Below are 27,682 nucleotides of genomic sequence, written 5' to 3' on the forward strand. Positions count from 1 at the left end.
TCCCTAAGCCCCCACCTCTTGCCAGTTGCAGAAATAATAGTAAGCATGATGATAATAATTATAATAATGATGGTTAACGCAACAAGTGCTTCTTATTTGCCAAGAACTGTGCTAACTGCCAGTGTCGGTTGTTTGTTGATTGATTCTAACTCCACATTCTCCTCTTTATCCTAGGTTTGGAAGCCTACGTTTCCCACGCTAAGTGCCAGCAGGGCTTTGCTGAGGTTCTGTAGTTAGGAGCCCTCACAGAACAAGGAAGAAGCCATTATTTTAATATTTTGATTAGTTAATGAAGTCTTCCATCCAGGTATCTGCAGCACCAGAGAAAGTGGCAACTGAAGTTGGCTGCAGGCCTCTGTCACAAAGTGGGCGAATAGCAGCATCCATGGGTGTGTTGGGTCCCCGGAGTCCTGGAGCATCAGTCGATAGAGGCCCTGGCTTCTTATCGTGGCAGTGGTGGCAGCTCCATCAGTGGGGTGGCAGAGGCACTTATAGCATTGTTAAGGTGCAGAGCTTGGTAGCTGAGGGTAACCCCACTTTCTCATTTGTTCCTCCTGTCCAAGAGGGTAGGGTCTTCCTAAAATTACTAATCTCTGGGTAACATCAGCTATCTGGGTTTATTCCTGCAGCCCTTCCTAAACATTTGTAACCAGTCCCTTGTGCTACATCCTCTCTGTTGAAATACCCAGAATGTTTTCTCTTTCTTGACTGGGCACTAACTGACACAGTGCTCTCATGGATTATCTCATTAAGAAACTGATGAGATGTAGGCTATTGAAATTCTCATTTTACAAGAGAGGAAACTGGGGTTAGGGGACACTAAGTAACTTGCCCACTGACACACAGCTGGGTGGGGGCAGACTACAGCATGAACCAGGTCTATCTGATGTCTCAGGACACAGATCTATCTCTGGACTGAGAGAGGCCCTATACACCTCCAATCTGGATTATTTTATCAAGATAATCCATTATATCAAGATAGTTTAGGTGCTAAACCGTGGAGTCTTCCTGATCTGACCTTTCTCCAGAACCCCTAATTTCTGGCCTCATGATGTAGCCATTTCCGTCATTAGCAACTTCATAGGACAGATATATCTTTTAACAGCACAACTAGCTGAGAGCAGGGTGCTGTTGGCAGGAGAAGCAAGGAGGTGACCTTGAGTGAGGGTCTGAGGGAAGAGGAGGGATTGGGATGAACAGGTCATGGGCCCAAGGTGATTGCACAGCAGATGGGGGGTCCTTTTGTGTTGGGGCAACCAGGTGGGCCGCACCCCTGGGCAAGGGTGGGGTGATCCAGATGATGGAGAACTGAAGGAGTTGATTCATATAAATAGCTTAGAATGCTCACTGGCAACCAGTGAGCACTCTGCAAATGTTTGCTTTAAAAAAGGCCACAGAGGTGTTAGGAGCTGTCGGAAATACTAAGACAAGTAAGAGTCAAGTGAGGCCCTAAGGGGATGTCCACACCAGAAAGGAGGTGGGACACGTGCATTCAGAGGGATGAGAAGGAAAGCCCAGCACAAGGCATGCTGTGGGAGTTCTGGAAACTAATGGGGTCAGAGCAGGATTCTGGACTTTGAGTTGGCTCTTGGAAGACGGTGAGATGTGAAGAAGCGGCAGTGGGGTAAGGAAGTCCATTCTCAGGGAGCTTGAACTGTGATCAGAACTAAATTCTAAGCCGCCAAGGACATTCTTATGAAACTCTCCCACCTCCCTTCTATATGTGAGAGAGTAGTTTCTGTGGGTCCCCAATACCTTACGGTGCTTCCCAGGGTTGAAGCTTTCTCTGCAAGAGACAAGCCCAAAAAGAAGAATATGGCTTTCTCCATAACTTTTCTGCATGTCTCCTCAAGCTCTGCCCACCTCCTCCAGCACCCTTCACCCCAGGACCCAGGATTAACTCACGGTCAGGCCTCTTCAGGGACGTTCCTTCCACATCAGAACTTTGCTGATGGAATGTCACACCTCCCAGCCCAGCAAAATCCATCTGACCCCTAGTCTAGCCCTTTAGCCCCTGCTGTTGGACCTGACGGCTATTTTTTTAAATTAATTAAAAAATTTTTTTTTAAATTCCAAAAAACACCAAAACAAACACAAACATTCTTAACTTTTGATCGTTCCATTCTACATATATAATCAGTAATTCACAATATCATCACATAGTTGCATATTCATCATCATAATCATTTCTTGGAACATTTGCCTCTATTCAGAAAAAGAAATAAAAAGAAAACAGAAAAAAATTCATACGTACCATACCCCTTACCCCTCCCTTTCATTAATCACTAGCATTTCAATCTAAATTTATTTTAACATTTGTTCTCCCTATTATTTATTTTTATTCCATATGTTTTACTCATCTGTTGATAAGGTAGATAAAAGGAGCATCAGACACAGGTTTTCGCAATCACACAGTCACATTGGGAAAGCTATCCCAATTGGCTATTTTGATAGACGGACCTGAACTAGATGTCAGTGACTTGTTATAAGTTAATATGTTCCCCTCCCAAAGAGCATTTGTATTTGAACACTGGCCCTCAGCACTTCATTAAAAGGAATGAGTAATGTGGAATTTTTGTATTCATTAAAAATACATTTGACTGTAACAGAAAGCATAACAGTGTCTTAAACAAGTACAGGTGTTTATTTGCTCCAACAGACCCCAAAACAAACAAGAAACCAAAAAACAAGTATTTATTTTTCTGTCCAGGACTTGCATGGCGGCTCTATAAGGTCATCACAGACCAAGCTTCTTGTCTGCCCATCCCCATTGCTGCAAGACAGCACGGCTCTGTCCGTCCTCACGGCCGCTGTCAGGGAAGGAGGAAGGAGGGGAAGAGGGAGGGGACACAGACAAAGGAGCCCCCTCCCCAGGGACTCCTGCCAGCACCTCATTGGCCAGAACTGGGTCACATGACCGGGCCCAGCTGAGAGGGAGGCTGGGAAGTAAGCTCTTTAATATTTATTCATTTTTAGTAGTTGGGCATTGTGACTCTCAAAACTAAAATCGAGGTCTGCTAGTAAATAGGAGAGGAGGGTGGATGCGGAATTGACAACAGCCATGTCTGCCACAAAATTCTAACACGCTGGGGCAGGAAAGACTTTGGCAAACATTTAATCCAACTCCCTTTCCCTATGGATAAGGGGCAGAGAAGTGAAGGGATGAACTGTGCAAAACCAGACTGAGCCCCCGGACCTCTCTCCCAGCCCATTGTGCCCTTCATCGCACTAAGTGTTATCTCTGAGAGGTAGGGGGTGTGCTTTGAGGCAAGAGGAGCCAGCCTGCCATACCTATCCCCGCCTCCTACTCTACCTATTACATGAAATATTCACCCAGATCCTTCTGGCTTAGATACAACAGCTTCAGCCTTTAATTGTTAATCCAATGTTGGTTCTTTTATGTGTGGTTTTAGAGGTGGGAATTTGAAATCAGAGCAATTTTTGAAATTCATTCTGAAATATAAAGTATTTTCCTTTTCTAATCAGTTAACAGCTTAGAGATACATGTTTTCTTCCTGGAAACATGTGGTTTCCTATCTAGATTATTAACCTCCTCCAACAAATATTGTTACATGTAACTCTGTTGCACAGAAAGCTGGCATCAGGGCTGTGTGCTACCCCATATTTTATTCAAGGGCATCAATATCAATCCCTTGCGTTTGTACTCAAGATTCCACAAATAAATTATTTCCTTTGAATATTCCCAGGGCCATTTCGTGATTTTGGACAGAAGAACATTCCTCCGGATTTATAACACATTGGTGTCTTGATGCCTAAGAATTGGGACATAACCAGAACAATCAGGAGAAATTGGGGAGAGGTAAGTGCAGCCCCCCCCAACCCACAAACAACCTTCACTCTTGGAAGAATTTCCACAGAGTCTCACAGGCAGAAAATTGAGTCCCGTAACTTCAGTAGGCTGTGCAACTCAGGAGGGAGACAACGGGTGCAATTTCCATCTCTTGAAACATTTAAAATGTGTCAGATCAAAGGAGGAAAAAATTAACCACAGTGTAGGAAGCTGGCAGGGGGACGGACACGATGACCTAATTTGCCTTTCCCATTACTAATTTCAGTAGGAGTCTTCTCCGGGAATTCCACCCTGAAATTCCAAGGTGAGGACCCTCCATGGGATTCTGATGGCTGCAAAGAATGACAATCAGGACTTCTGATTTTAGAAGTCTCTGCTGTTGCATCCTTTGGGGTTTAGCATGGAACTAAATTCTTCTCAGATAGATGCACTGGGCCCCGTTCTTATCTACATAATAACGATGGAGAAATTTTCCCTTTGGGTTTCAAAGGACGAGAACTTGGTCTATCAAAGTTGAGGCTGTGCAATGAATTCATTACTTGCTGAAATAAAAATCAACACAAATATGTCTTTGCCTTAAGAAAAAAAAAAAAAAGGAGCACCACTTAGTTGCCTTACCAACCTCTGGATTCAATTAATTTTTAACATGGAAGTAAAGTTCCCTTTTATTTTTTTTATTCCTTTCAAGCCAGACATTTATTTTTAACAAGGGATGAAATCATCTGAGAACAAAACGGGACATCTGTTACTTTATATCTGTTTATTTTAAGTACTTAAATCTGAGTTTGATTTCACACAATTTTGACATTGTTGCTTCATTAATAATCCTTACGTAATTGCGACCTCAGAGTGAGCCCTGCGAGTGCAGCATTCACTTCTCATTAGTGCAGACGCTGATAGGAAAGCCAGAGTCACCCTGGGATGGGAGGAACTGCCATGTTCAAAGCCGGTCCGAATGTCGACCCCGGCATCAGCAGGAAACCACCTCTAAAAGTGCAAGGAGAAGGCCTCTTAGGAGGCCCCCGCATGAGTTAACGATGACCCACAGTCTGCCGTTAACGTCTGCTTGGTTCTACTTTGCAGGAATTGTTGGATGGGCAAACACAGTCAGTCGTTGTAAGAGGAACATAAGATTATATATGAAACGCATAGTACTAACACATGTACAAAACGGCACAGCAGTGTACTGGAGTCAAGGTACCATTTCATTTGCCAGGCCAGCCAACCTGCCTTTCAAAGGCATTGGAAGGCTGGTGGGGCAGAGGGGAGATGGGCTGGAGGGACGGGCGGAGATAAGAAGGGTTGGAGAGGAGTAGGGTTTCATAAAGAGGGGCTCTGTGATCACAGTGAGGGTGGCAGAATGGTGTGGCCTGGTACCTATTGCCATGAATCAAGTGTGAGATACAGAGATGGGAATTTAAAATAAGGACAATGGAATTTTTAATTAATTCATTCATATAACTAATATTTTGAGAGCACCATGCCAGGCTCTGGATACACATTGGTAATAAATAATCCTTCCCTTTATGAAGATTAAAAGATCAGGGTGCCATCAGAGAATGACGGAGGAGCTTATTTGAGATTTAGGCTGTCATAGAAGAACACTCTGAAGATGTGAAATGGAAGTAGAAGTATGGAAAAGAGCTGGACGTGGGAAGACAAAGGGAGAGAGAGAGAGCCGTACATGGGCACAGAATTCAATTTAGAGGGAATAGCCTACCCAAAAGCCTGAAGGAGGGAAAGAGATCAGCTCGTTGGAGAAATGAGGAGGAGGCTAGTGTGGCTGGAGGGTGGAGACGGCGAGAGAGTGGGGTAAGAAGAAGGTGGAGAAAGAGCTTGGAAATCATGCGTGGTCTTGTAGGTGGAGGGAAGGCATTAGGGCTTAATTGCATGCACAGGGACGTTACTGATTGTTTTAAGCAAGCGACATGATTTGCCTTATGCTTTTAAAAGATCTGGCTGCCTATGCAGGGAATGGATTACAAGGAGGCAAGAGCAGGGGCAGGGAGATTAATTTATAGGCTGCTATCCCAGAAGGGATGGCCAGAGCTTGACAATGTTGGGGTTGGCAGGAGGGGGCTGGATTGGATCTTCACGGTGAAATCAACAGGGAATGCTGATAGACTGGATGTGGGGAGTGAAGAAAGAGGCAGGATTAGGATGTCCCACAGGTTTCTGACTCAAACATCTGGATGAATAGTGGTGCTAGAAAGGTGGGGTGGGGGTGGAGGGGCAGTAGCTGGGTTAGGGGTAGGGGTAGCTTCCATTTAGGATATATTAAACCTGAGATGTCAAATTCACAGTCAAATTCCTGAGTCTGGACCTCCAATGAGAGGTTTGATTTGGAGATACAAACTTGGAGTTGCTGGCTATGTAGATGGTTTCTAAAACCATGACAATGAGTGACATTACCTGTATTTTGAATAAAAGTGAGAAAGAGTTGTGCTGGTGAGAGAGGTTCCCCAGGGAAGGGAGAAAGGTCCTTATTTGCATCATAATATATTTTTGGAACATTTAAAAGTAAATTAAATATTGATATTTTACCATTAAAATCATAATATTTTAGCCTTGAATTCTCTAATAAACATCTCCAAAAAAAGAAGGCTATCTACCCACTTAAACACCATTCCAGGAAATGATAGTTATGGTCATCAATGCAGTGATGAGCTCTGTGACAAGTGCCCAGCACTGTCCATATGTGTTTATTTTTCCCTTTTAATCCCGAGTAAGCTGTGGTTGGCTCGTTTTCCCAATGAGAACACTAAAGCTCAGAGAGGTTTAGGAGATTACCCAAAACCTTTTAGCTAGAAACTAGAGGAGTCAGGATTCACACCGAAGTCTGGCCACAGTAGAGCTTGGTCTGGCTCCCTTTCAGCCACACGCAGAGGCCTAGAAGCCCATCTTCACGGAAGGCTCGTGATTCTTCTCCTGCTCCAGGCCCCACCCTTGCCTTGCCCAGCACGTGACTGGCCTCTTTTTCTTAGATGCTTGTCCTCCCCTCTCAGCATTTGACTCCATAATTCCCAGTCTCTGTCAGGTCTTAGGGCTGTGCACTCCTTCAGACAGGCAGCGGTGGCGCCTCCCCTGAGGGCATCAACATCCAGCAGGCATCCAGCTGCAGCCCACGAATACAACCAGCAACGACCTTGATAAGACAACTTAATTCAGTCCCACAAGGGCTGGGGGACCATGGCCTTTCCCAAGAGCTCAGCGGATGCGTGCTGGTAGCACGTGGGGCTCTGGCGGGAGTGACAGGAGGGAACGGGGCGCATCACGTTTGGCTTTCTGTAGTTGGTCGATGCCTCACTCCCCACCCACGGGGCTGACCTCCAGAGGAAACCTTGGGGTTGGTGCTCATGAGGGTCCCGCTCCATCTTCTGCAAGCTCAGAGGGGACTGTTGGTTTATAACCAACATCTGAGGAAGTAATGAGGGGCTGAGGGGAGTTGGCTCAGGAATCCTCCAGTCCTGCTGTCCTGAAAAAGGGTGTTCTCAGCTCAACACCCCCCACAATGAACACCCTTCATGTTGGTGGGCGGTGAATCCCCTACCATCTGAAGAAAGGTGCATATGCCCAGAGCTCTCAGATGGGCTCCCCACCTTGCTCCAGCCTCTGGTCCTGCTTTATTTTTTTCAAACACTTATCATCACCTGCTGTAATTTTACTTGCTCATTATCCACCTCCACCTACTAGAATATACGTTTCACAAAAGCAGGGCCTTTACTAGTTTGACACATGCTTCATCAACAGCACCTAGAAGAATTCCTGGCACGTAGTAGCAACATAGTACATGTTTGATGAATTAATGGTTGAATCAACCGATCACATAGGATCACAAAGGTATCTAAGTATTAACCAAGCAGGTTCAAAATAATTCATTAACAAACTTCTCCTTGCCTCACTGCAAAGCTCCAAAATGGCTTGTTTGTTTCACAGATCTCAACAACAATAACAGAAAAAGGAAGTTTGGATGGATGGAGGGATGGATGGATGGATGGGTGGATGGATAGAGGAAGGAAGGTAGGGGCAAAGGAGAGCACAGGGAACACCCGGGCCTGTTAGAGGGCCCTCCATCGGGTGCCAAGTGGAGAATCCAGGAGGGTTACACAGCCTCCAGGACAGGGAACAGGAAAGTTGCATTACTTTGAAGCCAGAAAATTCGAGGAACTGTAGCTTTGATCATCAACTTATTCCAGGCTGGCTTAGAGGTCTGGGGAGGACATTCAGGCACTCTGATAATCAAGATAATCTCTGATAATCAAGAGAAAGAGGGAGTCTTAAATTGAGGATGGAGAGCAATATACTCAGGTTAATGGAAGCACTAGCAATATTAAATGAAATTGCTCTACCACTTCTTCATAAGACGGCACAGGGGAGCTTGCTCTTTGCATAAGCAGGGAGGGTCCTGGGATTTAGCAGGAGGGCTGAGGAGTTGGGAAATCAGTCATGCAGCAACCATTACAGTTCATGGGAGCCCGGCTCATGCTCCCCGGAGCACCTGCCGTGTGTTTTCTCAGGCCCGCGCAGGAGCCAGGCAAATTTGGGCATGATTTCAAGGGAGCCTAGAGCCAGGGGAGCCTGCTTTAGTCCAATTAAATGAAGCAGTATCAGGTGGAAAGTAATTCTGAGTATTCACCATTATAGGGAGTTTTGTGTTTAAGCCCCTCAGTGGACCTTCTTTTAATGAAGAACTAAACTGAGGGGTGTGGAGGTGGGCGGGAGGCAGTGCTCCAACTCACAGAGCTGAATATTCCCCCAAAGAAGGCAGACAAGACAGTGAAGTTTCCGCCGGGGCACGTCTTCCGGCCAGCCTGGCCACTCCCACGTGACCGCGGACACCTGTGTGGATGTCACTTCCATTTTGTAAACATAATAGGAAAACTTCGCCATGCTCGGGGGGACCAGGAACAGGCATCTGTATGGCCACGGATGGATCCAACTGGGGCTTCTTTCTGCCTCCAGCCGTCCCACCTTCCCCGGTGTTGGTCTCTGAGACGGTGGAAGTCGAGAAAGGAGTGAAGGTGAGTTAATGGAGTTGCAGAGAATCAAGAGTCTTATATAACCACGTGAGAGAAAACACAAGCCCACCAGTGTAGGTAGTAAACAAAAGAGGAGGAGGATGCAATCCCTGTGTTCAAACAGCAGAGACTGAATGAGTTGCTTTCAAACTCTAGAAGGTGCCAGAGAAATCTGTCCATCGACAGACGTTGACAGTGGGCTTGAAGTGTGCTGAGCCCTGTGGTACCTGCAGGGGACGGGCAGAGGAGAAGCAACACACGGAGACACAAAGCAGGGATTGGCCCCCGGGCAGCTCATGACAGTGGTGCTCTGCAGATATTTGCAGGCCTAAAGACACAAGGCGTCACTTTGTGAAATGAAATGACCAGGCATCGTAATTTAACAGCAGAAACAAATCCAAATTCTTAGTTCGGGCCCTAATTCAACCCTGCCTGCGGCAGTACTCTGGCCTTAGATGAGTATGCCATGCCACTTTACATCGTCCCGGACTTTCCGGTTCCCAGGCAGGTTCAGAGGTGTTGTTGGTCTAGTTTTATTATCACTAGGCATCAGTGATTCTAAATATTTTCAGTGATAAGATACTTCCCCATCTGCTACCTCCCCGTCCCCAACAAAAATATCTTGGTCTGACTTCAATAACTGTCACAGTTACTGCTGGGTTTTAATGATACATGTTCGCACACATGCAGTGGTTCCCACTTTTAAAACATTGCATTCCACGTGGAAGTCAGCTCAGAAACTCCCAGCCATCCAGTCCGTCTCTGATATACGCAGACGCAGCTAAGCATGTTCCCTTTGGGAGTAAATTCGTGCAGTCTGGAATCGGTGGAGCTCACTTTAGGTGAGGTTTATGCCTCTAACTGCTGTGATATAACACATCCTTGCACTTAAGCAATAGATTTGAAAAGCAGTGCTAGTACAGTGACTTAAGGAAGAACCAGAACTTGGGTTTTATCAATTCTCTCATCTTATGTGACCTCTTAGAGTTTTCATTCGGGTTTAAAATTTAAAACACTGAAATGGAGTACAACCTGTGAGATACATTGTTAGAGAGCAGTACATTCAAGTAAACTGGAAGTACTAGCAATATTAAATGACATTCAATATGAAGTATAAGTTTTAGTAAGAGTAAATTGCTGTTCACACTTGAAATATTTTGCTGATTTGAACAATATTTTTGATTGAAACTTCCTTTTCAAAAAAATTGTTAGATTTACAACTAAATAACATATCAAAATAAGTATTACTGAATATTACACACTTATTCCTAAAAATTAACTTACTGTATAGAGGAGGGGGTGTGAATGACCTACCACACTTGTTAAATGCTTTAGGGACACGCTGCTCTCCAGAGACTCCAGGCCTTGTCTGGAAGTGTCAGGGCCTGTGCTGAGGACACAGATATTTCTAGGAGTGGTATCAGTTATTTCATTTTCGTATGTCAGGGCACTTCATGTCCCTCCTTAATCCCACTTCCACCCTACATTTCTCCTCCCTGTTCCTTGGCATCTTCCACTCTGAACTCCTTACAGATTTCTCCAATACATATTTGCACAAAAAGAATTTTAGAAAACAGAATTGGCTCATTTTCCTTTTAACCCTGCTACTTGTTTCACCTGTTTTCATTTCCTGTTTTCTGTTTGTCCCTGCCTTAGTTCTTAGAGTCCTATAAAGAAAACCTGTTTAGAAAAGGTACTCTTGAAAATAGCACGGTTTGGTAGTTTGAGTGACCCACCTTCCCTCCCCTCTCAGGTTAGAAACTAATCAAAACAATTACTTAAGAAGCTCACTTATTAAATAAATAAAAAATGGATCATGATCAGGAGATTTATCAGAAATATTAAAAGACATGTGGGACCAATTTCCAAAATAGGAAAGCATGATTTCCCTGGAAAAAATCCAGGGAAAAAATCCAGGGAAAACATAGAACTGGGAATTTCAATATTTTGCAAGAAAATGAAAGGAATCTTAAGAAAGAAAGGATCTGTGAGTATCTTGAGGAGGACAGAACAATGAGAAGTTAACATGGTATGTTTATGAAAAACTGAGCTTGCCAAACAAACTTGCTATCATCTAATATTTCAGTTTCAGGATTAGCAAATGAGGTGACTTCGAGCTGCTTAATCTATCTTCATGTTTGTGAAGGATTTGATATGAAGACTAGGAAAGGGTTTGCAGCAATAGGAATTGGAAAGTGTCTGAAAGACCCACAAATACATGGTACTGCCTCAAACCCAGATGGGAGATTTCCAATAGAGTGCCAAAAGGTTTTCTCCATGGCCAGGGTTGTTTCACTGATGTTCTGGAAAAGGAATCAAATTACATAACACTGGACGGGGAGCCCAGTTTTAAAAGTGGTGACAGAGACCTGGGAGGATTACCAGACTTTTGTCATCAATATGACAAGCTGCCCTCTCCACCCGTAGGAAGCCAGAGTGTCAATTCAACCGGAGCCTACGTGGAGGACAGTGGCAGGCCCAAGGCAGCTACTGCCCTGTCCCCAGCTGGCCGGGTGCCAACCTTTCAGGGCACTGACAAAGACGAGAGTGTGTTCAGAAGAGTTCCCAGGACTGAGAAGTCTGGGAAAAAGCTGGAGGTTGTTAAGCCAGAAAGGGAGAGGCCTCTGGGACAGCACCGCAGGGCTGATTCGCGGAAGAGGGACTGAAGCCAGCCTGGGTAAATGCCAGCCTCTTGCCGACCAGGGGTAGGCATGTCGGGCAGGGCAGATTCAATAGGAGGCTGCACAGGGAACATCCCTCTAACAACTCAGATGCCCAAGAAGGGGCTGAGGTGCCTTGGGTGCAGCGAGCCTTCTATTGTTGAGGATGTATAAGGGGAGACTGGATGACCTCCTGTGGGGATGTTGCCGTGGAAATTTCTGCTTTAGAAGTCTGGTGAGGGTGGACAACTGCTAAGGTTTCCTCCTGTTCTAAAACACTATGGTTCTAACTCCAAAATATTCAGTGGCAACAACAAAAAATTAATGTATACTTTTAAACTGGGAATTGTTGATGTTTTTAGAAAGGATGGAAAAATCTAAAGAAGCATGAAAAACAAACTTAGTAAAACGTAATTCCGCAGAATAAAAAGTGCAGATATCCGCATGGGAAGTCAAGAACCCAGCTCTTCAGTGGGATGAGGATGTGAAGAGCAGAGATGCTAGAAAACAATGGGGAGTTGAATTATATTGAATGTGTATTTATATGATGAGTCTGTAAGGCAGAGTGGCTTAATAAGAGCATTATCTGCAGGGGTTAAAAGCATGGAGTCTCGAGTCAGACAGCTTCTTGTTCTGTCACTAGCAAGCTTTGGGGCTTTGGCCTGTTAGCTTCCTAACAGCTTCCTCATCTGCAGAGTGGGACAATATCAGGAGGATGGCATGAGATAATAAGCATACTTATTATGGCACATAGGAAGCATTCAGTGACGGTTTGCTATGAATCCCACCCCATAACCCCCCCCACACACACAGACACACACAGACACACGTGCACACACAGATGGGGATGACAAAAATGAAAGTTTTATAGAAAAAAAATTTGTTAAGCTCCATGGTGTAAATAATGACTTTTTTTTGTGTGTGTGAATGTAAAAGTTTTATTTCCTAACATTATATCTAAGTTAAATTTATTGGGAATCATGTTCTGCTATCTCATTACACATACACTCAGGTAGAATGGTGGGCATTGCTTTTAATGGATACCAGCTCGTTTGGACGTAATGAAGGCTGAGCCATGCCTAAGACCTTGGTCTGAGGTGTGGTCTTGGATAAACCTCCCTCAACCTTGCTTTTCTCATCTGTAAAATGGAACCAGCCTCGCCAACCTCATCAGGTTGTTGGGATGACCAAATGGGATGAGGCTTAGGAGAAGTGCTAGGTAGGGGCAGTGCAGATGTTGCACTGTCATTTGCATCCTCATAGCTTTGGGATGTTGATGGTAGGGGTTTCCTCCACCCTCAAGTATAAATGCCCTATATTCCAGGGAAGCAAGGATCTGTTTATCCTGATAAAGCCTGGCAAAACAAGGAATAATGTGTCAAATTAAGGTAGATGAGCCTTTAAGGAAAGGAAAAATTTCTGCTCAGCAGGATCTTTTAGATAATGAGGTGGTCTCTAAGGAAACTTGAAGAATCTGCACCAGAAGAAACACTACAGTACGCAGCAGCCCTGAAATATGAAATACGAGCGACCTTCAACCTTCTCTTAGTCTTTGCAGCTTCTCCTTGTTCTTTGAATTTTATGCTTTTTCCAAGCCTGTTCCTTGATCTGAATTGCTCCTTATCTGAGGCTCTGATCCATTCTTGGTATCATTTGAATTGGTCCATATTTGCAGTATCTGGTGATAGAACAGTGTTTTAAAAGGCACCTGTCATCTTGCCCCAGGGCACACCCTCACTGCCTTGCTGTCACCCCAATCCAAGTTTGCAGCAGGCCCTGCGCAGCCTCCTCATTAGGCATGCGCTGAAGGTGCTGGTGTCAGAGCTGGCTGCATTCATCAGAATGCAGGGCATGCTTTGGTCTCCTGGGAAGCTGCACATTCTGCATGAACTATGAAGCAACAGCCAGCCGATGGGAACCCAGGGTGAAGTTAGTGGAATATCAGCAAAGGTGGCTGTTGGGTGGGTGGGTGCGTACTGTGGGATCTGGGAGAGAATGTGGACATCTTTCCTAGATTTTAAAGGCATAACTTGGTGGGGAGAGGGGGACCTGGGCAGAGCACCTACGTCGTGTATCCACTTGGCCGCTCCTGACACACACTCCCCGTTACCTTCCTCCTACATAGGCTCACAGCCTCTCTGTGATTGTGGTGATGTGTCTTTTTGAGATCAGCTGTCATCTCCCTCTCCCGCTGTACTCATCACTGACTCCTGAGTTTCTCTTTGGGGACAACCTGAAATCATAAGATGAGTCCATGCGAATTTCAGAGGACCTGACAGTAAGAAGCACAATAAAAGTAATGATTTTCCCGGAAGCCCTGGAGATGCTTGGCACACACCACCGCAGTCCTTCAAAGGGTAAGTGTGCTTAACAAGAGTAGCCTCAGACTGCCCCGAGGCCTGACAGCCCATCCCCTCCTCTCTCCAAAACCTCCCAGCTTCCAGCCAAGGCTCCATCTGGGGTTCAAGGCAGCCACTCTGAGATGAGGAGAAAATGACACATCTCTACCATGATCTCTAGGGCCTACTGTAAACCCTCCTGCTTGTCTCTCCCAGAACGCTTACCACCGGCACGTGGGGGCCAGTTTACGTGTCGGCCCCTGCACCAGCCACCCTGTCCACGAGGTGGAGACTCTGAATTATTTGTGTTTATCTATCCAGGATTTGACACATACTCAGCGCCCAATAGTGAAAGTATTATATGTGATGAAACTTCCTTCCCACTTTGTCACTCATCCCAATCATCAAGAAATACAAGTCTACTGACCTCTCCAAATGAAGAAATTGGGGGGAAGCCATTTTTCTCCCCTCATTTGAAACTGTAGTGCCTGCTATAGGAGACTCAGATAGGGTATATAGTTGATTTGATTTCATATCATTGGTCATAGGGTAACCCAGTTTTTTTTCTTTTTGTGATCGAAGGACAAATAATGAGTCTAATAGATATGTTATATTATAACATATTTTCCCCTTAGAAAGAACTCTTGTTTCATTAAGGTCTCCATAGGTACCTCAGTAATAATTGACAACTAAGTAAGAGGCAGGTAATTCTTATTGCTGGAAACCTCCTGCAGCCAAGATAAGAAGAGCCAAGGGCTGCAGGGTCATTGAGTGCCCCTACCTGTGATGGAAAGAGTTTGCATTCTTATGTGTCGGATGGTTGTACAAGTTTTCTATGGTGATGCCTCCTTAAGGCCCAAGCCATTTGCGGCTGGTGGTACTGTCAGTTGTGCAGCTCTAGAGGGGGTACCACTCAATAGGCAAAGAGGACTATAGAGGAGGAGGCGTGCACATGCTGTGTGTTCATCTTACTGTGGGAAACTTCAGCACATACAATTGTATTTGGTGACTTTCTGTTAATTTTGCAAAGAAATTGGTTTCTTTGTGAGCTGAGAGGAGGCTATGCTTCTGTTTGGCTCCTGAGGAAGCACAACAGGAGGCAGTAAGATTCAACTCAAGTGTTGGCCTCTCATAAGGCTGTAAGCTCCCTGGGTGCAGGGCATTGTCTGTCCTGTCGCTGCTGTGTTGTCTCTGGCTAGAAGGGTGTTTAGCATAGGGCAGGCACAACACACATTTGGTTAACTACCTCAAAGAAAGTATAGTATTTTATCCTCTAGCCAGGGATAGGCCCAAGCTTTGGCCAACTAGACTCTTCCCTGGTTTTGATATACAGATGTTGAGAGATGTCGAGTTCTCTCTCTGCCAGGGTGCTAAACTGGGCATTGGAGACTAATCAGAAGTAAGAGAGAGTGTCTCTTACTAGAGCGTAAGGGAGCAAGGGAGGGGGAGAGACAGAGAGAGAGACGGAGCCTGCTGGCCCTAACAACACAGTATGGCATTGTGTGTCCAACACCACCTGAAGCTCTACCCCGGGGTGTCTTAGTTCTAGGAACCAATAAAGAGCTTATTCATTTCTTTGCTTAAGGTAATGTAAAAGAGGGTTTCCAACACTTAAAACTGAACATGACCTGACAAATACATGACAAATTTGTTTCACGCCATTCCTATCTACTTTCAAAGTTACTCATACACCTCAGGCCAATAGCTGACCCTCTCTTTATGTTTAAGGTATGAGGATCTTCTAGATGTCTGTTTGGACAGAGTTGGAGAAGAACGTGGCAGTCATGTGCCCATCCCCTCGCTCATAGAGGCAGATGGGGTGTAAGCCACACGCCTAAGCAGATGTATCTTTCCTATGTAGAGAGACTAGAGAGAGGGAAGATGGCCGGTTTACAGAGAACAAAGGAAGAAGACGTTCCTTGAACATCTGTGTGACAAGCATCATCCGTGGCACTGGACACCCCTGTGAGGTAAATAACTTTCCCTGTTCACTGTCATGGGCACTAAATCTCAAGAGCAGTTAAGCAGCCACTGGCCCGTGGGCTGAGCACAGAGCAGGCCTGTCTAATCTGCACGTCCAGTGCTTTTTCATCGCTCCAACTAAGTTGCCTCCTGGGGCCATGTTTGGCTTCACTGGCGCGGGCCAGACCCCTCAGCCCCATGCTGGCCGCGCAGTGAGTCTAACGATGACGGACTGTGTTTATCGCCATTGCATGCTAACCTCATGAGGAGGGAATGTTACAGACCACCCCATCCATCGTGTGAGAGGATTGCTTGACATGGAGATGCACAGAAACGAGAGAGGTCTGGAGTGCAGTTCTCTTCCTCCGTGGCCCACCCAGCCTCTGGGGCTGAGAGTGCAGCCTGGGAACAAGCTGTGTTCCTGCACAGGCAGGGATGCCTCTGGCCGGGTGTCGGCCACTGGCCCACCTCGCTCTTGCTCTGCAGGTGTTGGAAAGAGGATGCAGCCATCCCCAGCTCCCAGCGGGGAAGGGTGGAAAACCTTTCACTGTGCATGGGTGAGTGTGCTCGTGTATGTATGTGTGGTCCTTGGAGGAAGGGCCGGGCAGGGACCAGTCTGCAAAACAACATGAATAAAATGAAACATTTTCCACTGAGAAATAGAATTACTGCCCATGGAATTCTTACCCAGCCTGAGAAGCAAGCAGCAGCCCCTCCTTTTCATTAGCTAAACAAAGAGGGTTATTTTTCAAATGAAAACTTTCAGTGTGGAAAACAATCTAATTCCCGGGGCTTTTTGAGAGACGAGATTCTCAGTGCGCTAATAAACATGTCGGCGTGGACGTGCAGCTGCAAAGGGCACTGCAGGCACCCTGGTCAGAGACTGGCCAGGGGGGACAGGGGGACCTAGCTTTGGGTCTCCTGAAACAGTTCCAGGGATTGAACCATGGTTTGGGAAGATTTGAACCGTTCTGTTAAAGAAAAAAAAAAATGAAAAAAAAAATATTTTCTGTAAGTCCATTAAATGATTCCTCGTTCTTCCTCTAAGTCAATGAACTCCCACTGGTTGAAAAATAATCAGCAAACCGAAGCTCTGCTTGGTTCAATGGGGCGTGTCTTGCCCTAGATTCCTCTCCATCATAAACCAGCTTCCATCCACAGGCCCAGGGGTTAATACTCCAGTTTTCTCTTGAGGTCTTCTCCTCATGAAAACCCCTGTTTAAGAGCAGGGAAGAATATGGAAGCCGACTGCCTATGGAGTGTGCTTATCCTCTCTGTGCCTCAACTTCCCCATCTGCTAAGGGGGAGAGCAGTAGTCCCTACATTATAGAGTTATCATGAAGAATAAATTCGGTAATGCAAATAAAACAGTCAGTATAGTTTCGGGACAAAGGCAGACTCAATAATTATTATGAAGTTAGAGGGCCATGGCATATGGTTATAGGTCTAAGATTTTTTAAATGAATAAATATCGTCCTTTATGGCTTCTACTTTTCCCATCTCACTTGTGGAGATCTTGTTGCGTTAAAAAAAGTAATAATAAAGGCAGGCACAAAATAGCCTCTCCTCAGATCGGAGCTTCCTTCTCTAATCAGTCCGTGAATGTTTCGGGGAGTGCTCTATTTAACTTGGCTGGACCCTGGTTTTGCCATGAGTAATATGTTGGGCTTAATTTCAAACTCCACACAGCCAAGATCACTGGATACTTGAGCTTCCCAAAGTTGAGTTGATACAGCTGCTCTGCCCCTGGTCACTGGTAAGTTGTCCCTGTGGCTTCCAAAGGGTCCTGCACCAACAGGCCGAGGGGCACGGGCCAGCCATGACCGTCAGGGGCCAGGGGTCCCACAGAGAGGGTGCCCAGGTGACACCAGAAGATGGCTGCAGATATCCCGGGGAGCACTCAGTGGCCAGGGGACATAAAGGCTGAAAAAGGATGGCCAGAGGTTATAGAGAGAGAGGGCTTGGTGGAATTTGGGGAGAAAAGAGTTGCTTAGAACATCCTTGCTCCTCTGAAGAGAGAACAGGAGATGAGAAGATACCTTCCTGATTATGAAGTCATAAGAGAAGGGAGCTAAAACTCTTCAAGTCAGCATTTCTGAGAACAGTTAGAGCAGATGATGGATATCTGCTTTTAAAAGGATTGAATATGGCTTTCTTTGAAACTCAGGCTTCATTTCAAATGGAACTGAATAAATGACATTTAATTTAGACTTTTTTTCCCTCAGGAACTTAGCTCTGGGATGAAGCAAGACTTGCCCCGTGGCCAGCTGAGAACACATTGTGAGGGAACGGTGCTGGGAGACAAAGAGGGCCGAGTGTTAATTCTGTAGCCAGTCTAACCCAATGACAGGCAGGCTGGTAAACAGATTGAAGAAGCTAATGACAGTTCACTGCTTTCTTTCCAGGCTAGCAAATGTCTCCTTGGCTTCTTGGGTAGCAACGCCCTTACCTTAAAAGGTTTGGATTGATGATCTGGGCCTAATAAAAGCCCCTTCCCAAGTCTGTTGGGAAACTCAAGTGTTTCGAAAGTGAAAGATAATGAAGATGTTCTAGAAGCAATATGATTACGAGTATACATTATAGATGACAATTACAATTAATCATATTAGCCTTCATTGTCTCCCAACATTGTAACTTAATTCTGGTAGTTTTGCCTTCTTCGTGTTATTTTGAAGAAAATTTTGCCTCAAGCTACAAATTTTCTTTAATTTGAGAACTTTCTGACTGCTACCTCTTGCCTGGGAAAATGAATGTACGACGGCGAGTGAGGTTAGGGCATTATATAAAGTTGCGGAGTCCTGAAGCCCTGTGAATTCTAGAGCTTAGTAATTCACATTTCCCTGAATACAGCACCCAAGAAGCTCATCTGGTTGTTTTAATACCGTCACAATCCATTTATACCCCTGCGCGCGGCCCTTGGGAAGGCATTCTCTGACCCCTCCCTCCAATCTAAATCAGACCCCTTCTTATGTTCTCTCATAATCTCTGCTCTTTCTCCCTGAGCCTCTTCAAGATTTTGAATTATTTCTTCATATTTATTTAATGTTTACCTCCTCCACTAGCTTTAAGCTCAGTAGGAAAGGGGACACGTCTGTTTTGTTTACCACTGAATAGCAAGCATTTTGCAGGGTGCCGGGCATAGAAGAGAAGCCAATAAATAATTGCCTACTGAAAGAAAGAAAAGCGCTCTCTTCCTTTCCCTTTGTCACCAAACACTCGCGGTTCCTTAAATTCCACAAAGATCAGCAGTGATTTCCCAGATGCCAAGTCTGAAGGCTTTCTCGTGCTCCTGGCCTCACAGGGGAGCCTGACTCAATTCACTCCCCCTCCTAGAAAGCCTGCTTCCTTGACTTCCATGGCTCCATCCTCTTTTCTCTTGTAGGCTCTCTGACTCCTTTCTCTTCTCACTCTGCAGCAGGAGCCCCTCAGCGCCGCTGGGCTCTGCCTGGTTATCTCCTCACCCTGCTTTCCCCCTGAGCAGTTCACACGCTGTCCTGGCTTCAGCTTTCACCTTGAGGCTGGTTCGTAACACTGAATGCTCTTCCTCCTGCTTTCTTTTTCTTCTAGAAATGTCATCACTGTCCTCCCCACAACCAGGCTGGGAACCTTAGAGTCTGTCCTCAACGTTGTTCTTCGTATTTACCAAATAATCAAAATACTAAACTATTCAAAATATTTGGTGTATTTTCATTGCTTGTGACTCAATCTCTTACTACTCAGGATCTTCCCTTCTTTCAGATTTCCCACTTTTCCCCAATTGGATGCTATACTTTGTCCAAATGACCATTTCAAGGTTGCCTTTTATGCCAGTAATGTCTTTTCTTCTATCTAGACTTGTCAAAATCCTGCCTTTCCGTCAAGGCTTATTCCAGTACTTCCTACTTTAAGTCTCTCTTGGGCATTGCAATCAATTATGATTTCTCTTGCTTTAAAGCATCAACTCATCATATACCTTTGCATTGGCATTTCTCTTAATTTTCTTATTTCATAGTGGATTTTTACATATATGTATCCTTTAGGTAAAAGTCTAGAAAGACCTACTGATATTAAAAATCATAGGAGGATTTTACGAAAAATTTTTTGCCAGTGAGTTAAAAATGGAGATGAAATGGATAAATTCTTAGAAAAATGTAAACATGTATATAAGAAGAAATTGATAATTTGAATATTCAAATAATTATTAATGAAATTGAATTCATATTTTAAAATTCCCCACAAAGCAATCTTAATATACAGATGGTGTGAGTAAAATATAGTATGAAAGCTACTGAACTCTTTCAGGGAATAAAAAAAAGAGAAAACACTTCACTACTAATTTTATGAGGCCAGAATTACTGTGATGCTGAGACTTGTCAAGGACATTACATGAGAGAAAATTATAGGTCATTTTTTTCTTCAAAATAGGTGTAAAATCCCTAAACTAAATATTAACAAATCAAATTGAGAGATATGCCAAAAGGATCAAACATGACGAAGTCAAGTTCATTCCAGAAATGCAAGGTTGGTTTAATACTTAAAGTCAATCAGTATAATTCAACATAGTATCAGAATAAAAGAGAAAAAACATAATCATCTCAATAACTGGATAAAAAAAGCACTTGCTAAAACTCAGTACTTGATCATGATTAAAATTAGAACTCTCAGGCAACTAGAACTAGAAGGGAACTCCTTACTGCAAATGGTGTGTGCAATAAACCTATATTTAATCATGAAATAGGAAAATTTCTACCTGAGATCAGAACAGGACAAGGATGTCTACTCTCATCACTTCATTCCAACAGGATCCCAAAGATTCTAGCCAGGGTAACTAGACAAGAAAAAGAAACAAATGACTTAAAGGATTAGAAAAGAAGGCATAATCCCGATATTGGTGGACATGACTATATACATAGAGTCTTCATATATAGAATCTACAAGTGAATTATTAAAATGAGTCAGTAAATATAGCAAAACTGATGACTATAAGGTCAACATACAAAAATCAACTATTTTCTTATGCTTGCTTGCAATAAATTTTAGAAAATAATCTCATAAATTTGATACCTTTTATATTGGCATTACCAAATAAATTACCTAGACATAAATAAATTTAACAAAATATGCACTTCTGTTTAAAAATGAAAAAAATTGCAGAAATGTCTTTTTTAAAATTTAAATTAAAGAAGGGATATGCCATGTTAATTAATTAGATGGCTTGACATTTTAAAGATGTCAATGCTCTCTAAATTGCTCATTGCCTTGGTGCAACACTAGTCCAAATCCCAGCATCTTTGCCTGTCTGCCTTCCCTCCCTCCCTTCCTCACTTCCTTCCTTCATTCCTGTGGTAAGTTCAGGTGTCACCTTGGCCAGGTGATGGTGCCCAGTTGTCTGGTCAGGCAGGCACTGGCCTAACCATTATTGCAAGAATATTTTATGGCTGGTTGATAAACTGTAAGGCTGGTGTATTAAATCATTAGTCCTTTGATTGCATCTATGGCTGATTACATATAGATCAACTAAGGATGTGTCTTCCACAAAGGAGAGAATACAATCAGTTGCATTTGATCCAACCATTTGAAGACTTTCAAAGGAGAGAATTTTCATTTCTTCTTCAGCCAGTATGACTTTCCTGTGGAGTTTGTTAAGACTCTTCATTAGAGTTGCCAGCTTCATGGCCTGCCCTACAGATTTGGGACTCTTGCATCCCTACGGTTGTGTGAGACACCTTTATAAATCTCATATTTACAGATATCTTCTGTTGGTTCTGCTTCTCTAGAGAACCCTGACTAATACCCTCCCTCCCTCCCTCCCTTCCTTCCTTCCTTCCCTCCTTTTTTCCTCCCTCCCTCCCTTCCTTCTCTCCTTCCCTTCTTCCTGAAAATTGATTCTAAGCATGAAGGTGCAAAGGGTCAAAAGTAGCTAAATAAATAAATAAATAAATAAACAAAAAACAAAATTGAAGAACAACAACGTTGAAGGGCTTGAACTATGAGACATCAAGACTCATAGCAACAGTAATTAAGACAGTGCGGCATTGGTGTAAATAGAGACAAATAGTTCCATGGAATAGAGCAGAGCTGAGAGCCCAGAAAGAGAGTTGCATATATAAATCACTGATATACAACAAAGACACCATTGCAATGCAGTGTAGAAATAATGACTTCTTAAATAAATGGTTGGATTAATTGGATTTAAAAAAGTGTACCTTGACCTCTACCTTGCATCATATATAAAAATCGATTACAGATAGATCATAGACTTAAATGTAAAATGTAAAACAATAAAGCCCCCAGAATATAATTTCTTCATGACCTTGGAAATATTAACTAAATAAGACATAAAAAGCACTAACTGCAAGCAAAAGTTATCATTAAAATTAAGCACAATTAAGAGTTTCTCATTAAAAGAATAAAAGAAAAGGAAAAACAGGACCATATAATCAAGGGAATTAAAAAGCAAGTCATAAAATGGGAGAAGAAACTTCCAAAAATAAATCAAAGGAGTTAAACCCAGATATTGAGAGATTTCGTATATAATAACAAGACAAAAGAGAAATGCATTACATTAAAAATAATTGAACAGACCCTTCCAAAAAAAGATGTCTAAATAGGTAACAACTTATGAAAAGATTCAACATTAATCATGTAAAATTAAAAACCACAATTCAATATCAGCACATCTACCCACCAGTATGGATACAACTTCAGATGAATTGCCAATGCCTAGGAATGGTGGGGACGTGAAGCAACAGGAATGAATGCTCACACACTGGTAGCAGGAGTATAATCAGGTACAAATGCTTTTCAAAACTGCTTGCACACCGCTAATAAAGCTAAATATATGCACACTCTAGGGCCCAACAATTCTCCTTGATATATACCTGCAAAAATATTTATACAAGTGCGTCAAAAGACATGCACAAGAATCTTCATAGCAGCATTATTTTTATTAGCCAAGGGCTAGAAACAACACAAATGCCTATTAACCGTAAAATGATAAAAAAAAAGATGACGTATTCCTACAATTGTTCATAACAATGAAATGAACAAACTACCACTACATGCAACAATGTGGATACGAATCATACATATAGCGTTGAATGGAAAAAGCCTGACTGTTTGTGAACTCAAAAGCAGACAAAGCTAATCTATGGTGATGGGTGTGTGAGAGGATGGTGGCTGCAGAGTGATAGGATCCATAGTTTAAGCTGAATGGTAGTCATGGGGGTTCACTCTAAAAAATCCATCAAATTTTACATTTAGGATATACGTATACATTGGACGTCAATTCAAAGAACTTGTTTAAACAACAACGGTAGCAAAAACCCTGACTAGAGGACCTGCATAAATTTGAGTCCTAGCATTTGTCTTTTGTCAGGGGCTTTCTCTCTTTGTGGTTCTGGCACTGTCTTCATTCATATCTTCCATTGCTTCTCTCTATTGAAATGGTTTCTATCCCTCTCTTCCTTTCTGAATTGGATATATCCAATTTGCTTTCAATCTGAACTGGTATCACCAATCCTATTCCTTCTGATCCTTCATCCAGGTGTGTTGGAGCCGATTTCTTATTCCCAACTTGCATTTCAATATTTCATTAACAATGCTTCATATAAGTTAGTTGTATTTCCTTTGTAAATTTGATTAATGGCTTGGGCTTAATTTTATTGGTTATACTTTTACTCTCCCTTATTTAATTTCCCCCCTGTTTTGCCTGATGGCTTTTATTTTCTTGTTGTATATCATTTCAAAATTGGTATTAGAATATTTGTTTGGCCATCCCGACTCCTCAAATTTACAACACCCCCCTCCTTTTCTTTTAACTTCATCTCTGCTTTTCTGTGCAGTAGCGTGGGCTGGGTGTCGTGTGCAATAGAGGAAGCGTTCTTATTCTTCACTCTCCATCTCTAGCAGTGAAGAGCCAAGTGATTTGCTATGTAATAGGAAAGGGGGAAAAAAGATTCAAAAATGATAAATAACGCAAGTGCTTTCTAGTTGCCCAAAGTGATTTAACAGATTACTTTCTTATAGATTTAGCTAAGAAACCATCTGACCTGGGTCCATTTATGGAACAATTTGGCCTCACTTTTATTTTCTCTTTTTTGAAATAAATCCTCTAGTCCTCAATTGGAGACACTGAAGAAACAAGGAAGCCTTTTGTATTTGTTTTTTTTTTTTAATACATATGAAGTTTTTGGCCAGGAATTTTTCAAACACTGGAATAAATTTTTAATTTGGACTTTGATATCCACACAAGCCCAGCTCATGTTCTCTTGGGTCTCCTTCCCAGAGACCAGACTTCAAACAGACATCCTTGCTGCCTTAGCACAGGCAGTGGAGAAACGCCGTGGCAGCTACAGCGGCAGCAGCCAACAGAAGCCCCTGCAGGCTGCCCGCCTGGGCTGGACCCTGTTTTTTACCTCACCCTGGAAACCAACACCTCCCGTTCCATGGACCTGAAGCAAAGTTCCTCAGAGGAGAATGAATGAAAATTCAAGGCAGGAAATGCTGGCTCTGTTCCATTTCCACCTGAGAACCCTTCCTGGGACATTCTCAATAATGCAGGGTTAGCATCTTAAAGGGAAAAAGGCAAATAAACACCATTTTGTTTGGATTTCTTATTTGCTTCTTATTCTTTTGGCTTCTGACTTTGTGTTTTACAGTTTGGATTGTGCAAGAAATACATGTGTTTCTTACAGATGTGACTCCCAGAGAACATTTAGTTTAACTCTTAGTTTGCTTGAAGACTGGCAGGTAAAACAGAAGAGGCAGGAGAAAAAACCACAACTGATTTTTTGTGACAACTACAGAGGAAGCTCATTTCCTTTTGGAGACCTAGATCAGGGACTATAAGTAATTGAAACTTAATACACAGAGTACCTAGGAAAAGTGCCCACCCTGGAGCTGTTACCATCATTTCCTGTTAATTGTCACCTGAAATAACCAGTTTGCAAATGGCATGGGGGGTGGGGGAGGTGGGGCGAAACAAAGGAATGTAGTCTGGGGAACATCTAGCCCACTCATGTCCCATAACAAACTACAAATGATTTAACAGCAGGATAAAATGATAAATCATTTCCATTCTCATACTGCAAATCACTTGCTGTGATTGTCCTGAGACATTCGGGAAGTTGGCTATTGGTTACCCAGGCCCTGGGGCAATTCTCCCAGTTTACCTATAAGAATAAATTGCAGTTTTGGTCTAATTTACAGCTCTTCCCTAGGGCCAAGGGACAAGTACCTCCTGTACTTCAGGGAAGTCTAGAAGCTAAAGATGGCTAGAAGAGTGGGGAGCTCTTTCCAAGAACCCTATATCCCAGGCCTGTGGTGTGGACTCTGTTGTGATTTTTGCAAGCCCAAGTGCTCATACGGGGAGCTGTGGCTGGACTAGTCTGATTTCTCTTCCAAAGAAGCCTGGTCAGACCCAATCGGGCCCTTCTATTTCCCCCACTTGCTATAGAATAAATAGTGATCTCATCTTTCTCTCATGCAATTCTGACAATTACGTCTGGAGCCTCTCTTTTATCTCCTTGCACTTGACTGGTGGAGAGCACAGAGACTCTGAAAAGTGTTTCTTATATGAGTTATATGGTGGAGAGCACATTGTCCTCTTGGCGTCCTCAGCACTTTGGCCATGTCTCTTAAGCAGTTTGTCTGTCTTCTGTGGGCTAAGGACACATGGGAACGGGGTCTTCTGCATCCCCACCATCTGTCAGAGAATCCTTGAAACACGTATCTGAGGAAGCAAAAGAAGGGGAAGGATGTCAGGAAAAAGTCTTGGCCTAGTGATAGAGTCTCTTGGATTAAGATACAAACCAGTAGAATGCGCGAAACAGTACTTTCAGGGCAACTTCCAGGGAAGTCTTTATGCCAAGACAGAGACTAGGACCTGAGGGCCACTGTGACATTGGTGGATTAGGGTGGTTGGGCATCCCCACCGAGACCTGCCAACACTGTGTCTCTCCTTTATCCTGATACCCGGAGCCTTAGCCCTGGTCCTCGTTACTCCTCATCTGCAAAGACCTACTTTGGGTCTTTCCAGGTCTATCTGCCCATTAGTATTAATCTGTTGGTCCAATACCCAGTTAAAGTTCTATTTCAAGAAGCCACCCTAAGGGGCCACATCAAGCTGACCTTTCTTTTACTGTGTATCCCCCATTGCTTGGGTACCCCCATGGACCACATCCTCACCATCCTCCTCCTCTTCATCCTTTCCTTTTGTCAATACACATGTTGGAAGCCCTACCAAGTGCTGGGCCAATGGATTTTAATGACAGAACTGGGATTCAAATCCAGGTCTAAACAACTGAAGAGCCCAGCTCTCTATCACAGCGTTCTTACTGTGCCATGCCGAGAGCAGAATGTTGCATGTCCCTCTCCTTTACTCCCTCCCTGTCATATTGAAGAGAGGTGGCATTTCCGTGAAAAGCAGAGGTCCTGCTAGTTGGTTGTAGCCCCCAGGATCCCTTTCTTCAATAGTTTCCATGCACCACCTGTCCTATCTAGACCCAGGGATGCCGTCTTAAAGAACAGGACAGCAGCCTGACATGCAAAAAGAACTTGAGCTGTAGGTAAGAAAGAGAAAAATGTGCCTCCCTTCAGCACCCATGAAGGGGAGAAACTGGTGCTTGACTCTCTTAACGGGTGGGGTAGGGAAGAAACATGGGCTCAGATCCAGGGCAGAGGCCCAGAGGCTGGGCTGGGGAAAAGATTTAGTTTTGGATACAGGGGTTGTACCTTCCCTGCCTCCTGATGGAGATGTCAGCCTGACCCATAGCTGGCTGGGCCTGTGGAGAAGGAATCTTTGGACATGGGCCTGAGGTTTTGAGTTCACTCATAGTGGGTGACAAAAGTGAGCTGGTTATTTATTTTATGGTAATGAGCTCCATGAGGCTCCACACTCGGGGGCAGCCGTCCGCACGCCGCGCGGCAGGCCTTCCTCTGGGTGCGAGAGGACTTCCTCGGTTTGGTGGGATTCATTTGTTTTTTAACCGAGGCTGTTTATTTTCTCTTCTTTTAATGTTATGATTTTTTTCCCCAGACTCACAAGGATACATAATGTACAGCCGAATCTGCAATCTCCTATTTTGTCAGCTGCTCGTGTTGATTGAAACTTCAGTAAAGATCCTGTGATAAAACAGAGCTGCGTTCAAAGGATCTTGTTATGTTTTTAGAAGGCTGATCTTGGCAGAAAAGATGTAGAGGATAGGTTTGCTACCTTGATATTTTCCTCCTTTCCAGGTTAGGAAAGGAGCAGACTGGGGGAGAAACACGCTGTGCTTTTAGTATCTATGGGATACTTAGAAAGCATGTGGTTGAACCAGCGCCCCAATAATAAACAAGGTCCAAGTTTAAATGACCTTATTTATCAGACTGGTGTTAAATGTGTGACCCATTATCCCCCTTCCCTCATGGGTCTGACTGAAAGCCTGAAAGCCTCCCTCTGCCGGGGGTCTCACTAAGGCTGGGGCAGGGGAGGAGAGCCACAGGCAGAGTGAGATCACAGAAGTCCAGGAATTCTAGACCCACTGATTCACCCAACTCGTCCAAGATGATCACTTCCAGCAAGGGTCCGTGGATCTGCCGGTAACGCATTGCTCTAAAGACCCCACTCAAGGATCTCAAGGGAGAGGTGTCAGCAGTGCCCACCTGCTCCCCACCCCCTCGTCCCTCTTTCCTCCAGACAGCCCATTCCTGGCAGCTGCCGAAATCTCTCAACTTTTATTCTGAAAAGAGGCTGAGAAATGTCTGTGGGTGAAAATCAGGCGAGCTAAAGTCGCTGACTTTATGCAAAGCAGGCAAGTGCAGTCAAAACACTTACAGCAATCAATTGGAGTTGTTGGGTAAAGTTTTTTCCATGTCCCATACATTATTGAACAGTTAATTTCGTCTTTGTGCCTGCAAGACATTCCAGCT

The 27,682-nt window shown here is 43.9% G+C and overlaps 1 long non-coding RNA gene across 2 annotated transcripts; it reads left to right on the plus strand.

Moving 5' to 3' along the window:
- Positions 1-2,717: 2,717 nt before the first annotated feature.
- Positions 2,718-27,103, plus strand: LOC143660932 (uncharacterized). 2 transcript variants are annotated; one of them, XR_013164333.1, is made up of 6 exons: positions 2,718-2,946; positions 3,145-3,248; positions 3,708-3,820; positions 13,615-13,846; positions 15,690-15,798; positions 26,808-27,103. It is a non-coding gene; the product is annotated as an uncharacterized LOC143660932 (long non-coding RNA). The 2 variants fall into 2 exon arrangements; XR_013164332.1 differs by having other exon boundaries at positions 2,718-3,248.
- The last annotated feature ends 579 nt before the right edge of the window (positions 27,104-27,682 follow it).

Source organism: Tamandua tetradactyla, chromosome 2, assembly GCF_023851605.1.
Source record: "Tamandua tetradactyla isolate mTamTet1 chromosome 2, mTamTet1.pri, whole genome shotgun sequence".
In the NCBI taxonomy this organism is placed as follows: Eukaryota; Metazoa; Chordata; class Mammalia; order Pilosa; family Myrmecophagidae; genus Tamandua; species Tamandua tetradactyla.